Source organism: Bufo gargarizans, chromosome 3 (genome assembly GCF_014858855.1).
Source record: "Bufo gargarizans isolate SCDJY-AF-19 chromosome 3, ASM1485885v1, whole genome shotgun sequence".
Classification (NCBI taxonomy): domain Eukaryota; kingdom Metazoa; phylum Chordata; class Amphibia; order Anura; family Bufonidae; genus Bufo; species Bufo gargarizans.
In genome coordinates, this window is record NC_058082.1 from 124852965 (window position 1) to 124859297 (window position 6333).

Consider the following 6333-nt stretch of genomic DNA (forward strand, 5'->3'; position numbering starts at 1 on the left):
AAGTTATACAACTATCCAGCATTTTTTTGTGTATCCATTCTTCACGGTTTTTGAGAACTCTGCTTGCTGTCTTTCAATAGCAATATTCATTGTTTACTTCAGTATGTCTATCACTTGACCAGGAAAGATCTTTATGCACTGGGAGCAATGGGTAGTAGAGGGTAGGTGCCCGTCTAGGGTTCCACCTCGCTACCCATAACAGGGGTGCGCTTTCATGACCGATGAGGCAGTAGAGTGGTGCAAGAGCCCATGATGACCTCACTGATACCTCCTGCGCCAGGTCGCTTGTGAGTATGTCATCACGCGAGACCCGTCGCAGGAGCCGTAATGTTATGTGGACCACCTGCGTTGGGACGCAGCAACACAGGCCACAGATCGGAAGAGGTATGTGGCCTGCAGTGCAGATGGTGGGGGAGTGGGAGTGAGGTAAGTGTTTTTTTTTAACCGCCTCCGGACCGCCTAACGCAGGATCGCGTTCCGGAGGCGGCTTACTCAGGCACAGTCACGCATCTATGCGTCATCTCGCGAGACGCGAGATTACGCTCACAGCCGGCCCGCGCATGCACATCGCGGGCCGGCAAAAGTTACAGGACAAGTTCGTCATCAGCCTGCCAGCCAATGATCGTCGCTGGCAGGCTGATGATTTTCAAAAAAACGAATCAGAAGCCATCTAACACATTATATTTATAAATATAATGTGTTAAATGGCTGCTGTGCTCCTCTGCTGGTCCTTTTCGTCAGTTGGTTGCAGCAGAGGAGCACAGTTCACAGTGAGTACACCCAACACAACACTTAGCCCCCAGATCACCCCCCATCACCCCAATTAACCCCTTGATCGCCCCTGTCAATCACCTAGTGAAAGGGAAAAAAGTGATCAGTGTAAACTGTCACTTTTTTTTTTTCACTAGTATTGACTGTTAGGTTTTAGGATAGTTTAGGCCCCTTGGTTAGGTAGTTAGCGATCGTTTATCGCCCAGCCCACCGCACCGCAGTCACTGATTCGCTGATTAGCGTATCGCTAATCAGCATTTGTACTGTTATAGTATCTGTAAGTGATCAGAACTGATCACAGTCAGATCTATAATAGTATTAGTGTCACCTTAGTTTGCCCTCCACCAAAAACGCAGTGTTTGCCCGATCAGGCCTGATCGGTCGCCCACACGTGCGTTCACCCACGCCCGCCCAGCCGCAGTGACAAACATTTTATTTATTTTTTGATCACTGCACAATCACTTCACAAGCGCTGCGGCGATAAAAAAAAAATCAGTTTTGATATTTTTATCAATCGCAGCGGCTTCCGCTACTTCGCTAGCCTCCCGTTTGTAAGACAGGCTTGCTTTTTTTCTTGGGTAGTCTCAGGGAATACCCCCTAAATTTAGTTGACCAAATGGCAAATAAGGGGTATTCTTCTGAAGAGGCCTACAGGCTTCTGACCCAGTCGGATGAGGAATGGGAACCCTCATCTGACGAATCCAGCGGGTCAGAATATGAACCTGTAGAAAGCAGTGGCTCTCTGACCCAAAGTTCAGACAAGGAGGTTGAGGTCCCTGATACCACCAGGCGTACCCGGCCCCGTGTTGCTAAGACCACAGGTTGCGCAGGATCCGCTTCAAGGGCAGCAGAGTGGGGCTGGCGCTGTCGGATTACGTGGTGAGGCATACACCAGCAGCGCAGCCCATCCTGGACCTAGTACCAGCACTGCCGTAGAACATGGTGAAGTGGCGAGCACCAGAAGGGCAGTTGAAGCTGGTACGGTGGCACGTGCAGTAGTTCCCCTGTCGCAGCCACCGCACAGACAGGCCCGTAGAGCCCCTAGAGTCCCTGAGGTGCTGGCAAACCCTGATTGGCAGCCCCCAACTTCAGCCGCACCAGTAGTTCCCCTTTCACCACCCAGTCTGGAGTTCGGGTTGAGACAGCTCAGATCGGTTCGGCACTGGGATTTTTTGAGCTGTTCTTGACTGCGGAGCTCTTGGACTCAGTCGTGGCAGAAACAAATCGGTATGCCACTCAATTTATAGCTGCCAACCCGGGAAGCTTTTATGCCCAGTCTTTTCGGTGGAAACCAGTCCAAGTTTCCGAAATTAAAACTTTTCTGGGCCTTCTCCTCAACATGGGCCTAACCAAAAAGCATGAATTGCAGTCATATTGGTCCACGAACCCAATTCATCACATGCCCATGTTCTCTGCTGCCATGTCCAGGGCACGATTTGAGGCCATCCTGCGTTTCCTGCACTTTAGTGACAACAGCACCTCTCGTCCCAGAGGCCACCCAGCTTTTGACCGGCTCCACAAAATTCGGCCCCTCATAGACCACCTTAACACCAGATTTGTATACCCCTGAGCAAAACATCTGTGTAGACGAGTCCCTTATACATTTTACCGGGCGCCTTGGCTTCAAACAATACATCCCAAGCAAGCGCGCCCGGTATGGGGTCAAATTGTATAAGCTCTGTGAAATGGCCACAGGCTATACCCACAAATTTTGAATCTATGAGGGTAAAGATCAGACCCTGGAGCCAGTCGGTTGCCCTGACTACCTGGGGAGCAGTGGGAAGACAGTCTGGGACTTGGTGTCACCCTTATTTGGCAAGGGGTACCATCTTTATGTGGACAATTTTTACACAAGTGTGCCCCTCTTCAGGCATTTGTTCCTAGAACAGATTGGCTGCTGTGGCACCGCGCAACCTAGTCGCAGGGGCTTCCCCCAACGGCTCGTTACCACCCGTCTTGCAAGGGGGAGAGGGCTGCCTTGTGTAATGAAGAACTGCTTGCGGTGAAATGGAGAGACAAGCGTGACGTTTACATGCTCTCCTCCATTCACGCAGACACGACAATCCAAATTGAACGAGCAACCAGTGTCATTAAAAAGCCCCTCTGTGTCCACAACTATAATTCGCTCATGGGAGGGGTGGACTTCAGTGACCAGATGTTGGCTCCTTATCTCCTTTCCCGCAGGACCAGACGCTGGTATAAGAAGGTGTCTGTATATTTAATTCAATTGGCTGTATATAATAGTTTTGTTCTCTACAGTAAGGCTGGGAGAACAAGATCCTTCCTCAAATTTCAGGAAGAGATTATCGAGAACCTCCTGTATCCAGGAGGTTCCGTGGCCCCATCCACCAGTGTAGTGAGCCGTCTACACGAGCGACATTTCCCCAATGTCGTTGCTGGTAGCTCAACCCAAGCGTCACCCCGAAAAAGATGTCGTGTCTGTAGCAAGAGTGGAATAAGGCGTGACACCCGCTATTTCTGTCCTGACTGCCCTGACCACCCTGCCCCATGCTTAGGGGAGTGTTTCCGGAAGTGCCACACACAGGTACACTATTAGCATAGGGATTGCGTCACACAGGACAGGCACACAGGGCTCTTAGGGCCCTTTCACACAGAGCTGCTGCAAACCTCTCCTTTCACCTGGGACAAAGTGCATAATGCACTTCGCCACATCTCTGGGCAATTGGCGCTTTGCACATTGTCCCATGGGGAAGGAGAGGTTTGTCTTATAAAGGTAAAAAAAAAAAAAAAAAAATCACCGGTAAGCAAAAAAGTTAATGTTCTGTTCAAAAAGTTAAATAAAGTTTATAAAAGTTAATGTTCCGTTCAAATGTTATTATAATGTTAATAAATTTATTGCGTTGCGGCCTGTTTTTTTATTTTTATTTTTTTTTATTTTTTTAACCTTCCAGGTGGACCAACCGATTGACCAGCTGCAGCACTGATGTGCATTCTGACAGAAGCATTGCGCTGCTGTCAGATTACACAAAAGTCGGTGTATGCGAATGTGAATGGAGAAATCGGGTTTGCCAAGGCATACGAGCTAAGTGGGTATGCATGTTGGGCGGAGCTCCTATGTCCTGGCAGACGCCTTTCCCCTCCTTTTAGTTTTTTTTGGCAGAGATTTTTTCATCCACATTGATCGATGCGAATGAAGAAATCAGCCCAGAGGCTGAACGAAAAAAAAATCTCATTACCCGTATGCTCAATATAAGGAGAATAGCAGAAACTCCTAATGCTGGCCATCCATGTAATGATTGCGGAGACCCTCAAATGCAGTACAAACACCCCACAAATGACCCCATTTTGGAAAGAAGACACACCAAGGTATTCGCTGAGGGGCATATTGAGTCCATGAAAGATTTACATTTTTGTCCCAAGTTAGCGGAAAGGGAGACTTTGTGAGAAAAAACAAAAAAAAATCTATTTCTGCTAACTTGTGCCAAAAAAAAAAATCTTCTATGAACTCGCCATGCCCCTCATGGAATACCTTGGGGTGTCTTTTTAGGGGCCCTAAAGCGTGAGAAAAAGTCTGGAATCCAAATGTCTAAAAATGTCCTCCGAAAAGGAATTTGTGCCCCTTTGCGCCCCTAGGCTGCAAAAAAGTGTCACACATGTGGTATCGCCGTACTCAGGAGAAATTGGGCAATGTGTTTTGGGGTGTATTTTTACATATACCCATGCTGGGTGAGAGAAATATCTCTCTAAAAGACAACTTTTCACATTTTTTTATACATAGTTGGCATTTGACAGAGATATTTATCTCACCCAGCATGGGTATATGTAAAAAGACACCCCAAAACACATTGCCCAACTTCTCCTGAGTACGGCGATACCACATGTGTGACACTTTTTTGCAGCCTAGGTGGGCAAAGGGGCACAAATTCCAAAGAGCACCTTTAGGATTTCACAGGGCATTTTGTACACATTTTGATTTCAAACTACTTCTCACGCATTAGGGCCCCTAAAATGCCAGGGCAGTATAACTACCCCACAAGTGACCCCATTTTGGAAAGAAGACACCCCAAGATATTTTGTGATGGGCATAGTGAGTTTATGAAAGTTTTTATTTTTTGTCACAAGTTAGTGGAATATGAGACTTTGTAAGAAAAAAAAGAAAAAAAATCATCATTTTCCGCTAACTTGTGACAAAAAATAAAAAGTTCTTTGAACTCACTATGCCTATCAGCGAATACCTTAGGGTGTCTACTTTCCGAAATGGGGTCATTTGTGGTGTTTTTCTACTGTCTGGGCATTGTAGAACCTCAGGAAACATGACAGGTGCTCAGAAAGTCAGAGCTGCTTCAAAATGCAGAAATTCACATTTTTTTTTACCCAAACATTTTTTTTTTATCAAAGACATGTAGAACAATACATTTAGAGAAAAATTTATATAGAAATGTAGTTTTATTTGAAAAATTTTACAACTGAAAGTGAAAAATGTAATTTTTTTGCAAAAAAAATCTGTAAATTTCGATTAATAACAAAAAATGTGAAAATGTCAGCAGCAATGAAATACCACCAAATGAAAGCTCTATTAGTGAGAAGAAAAGGAGGTTGTATGACCGAGCAATAAATGGTGAAAGTAGTGTAGTGCAGAATTGTAAAAAGTGGTCTGGTCATTAAGGGGGTTTAAGCTAGGGGAGCTGAGGTGGTTAAACACTAAGCCATTGCATACTGGGAGCACCAAGGCACTGGGGGAGCATTATATACTATCACTTGGGGGAGCATTATATGCTGGCACTGGGAGGAACATTATATACTGACATTGGGGGCACCAAGGCACTGGAACTTGGGGCAGCATTATATAGTGGCACTGGGTGGAGCATTGTATACTGGCACTGGGGTGTGCACTATATACTGGCACTGGGATGAGCACTATATACCGGCACTGGGGGAACATTATATATTGGCTGTGCAGGTGGGAGCATTGTTTACTGGCTGTAAGTGGGGGGATTTATATACTGGCTGTACAGGGAAGGAGGAGCACTATATACTGGTACTATGAGGGCAGTATAGATATTCTAGCACTATGGGGGACAAAGGAGCATTATATATTGGTACTAACTACAGGGGACGGGGCCGAGGAGCATTATATACTGAAACTATCGGGGGGAGCTATATATATATATATATATATACACACTACAGGGGGCATTATAATACAGGCAGCAACGCAAGGGAGCACTGCAGGAGGGGCATTATAATTATTGGGGCCACTGGTGGCATTATTATTACTGGGGGTACTGTAGGGGCATTATTATTATTGGTCACATTATGGAGGGTATTGCTAATCGGGCAACTCTTGGAGAGTATTATCACTATTGGAGGCACTATGACTAATCAGGATGGTTTGTATGGCACTATTATTTCTGACAGTATAGTGTTTGTGGGAGCACAGCAGGTACAGTATTGGAAGTAGCAGCAGGGTGACAGTGGCCTGTATGAAATGGGGGCTTATCTGTGGTCTGTATAAATTTGGGGGCTAATTTGCACAATCTGACTTGTGCTGAAATTTTAATATTACACGATGGAGAAAATGTACCGGGCTGGAGTATTTCA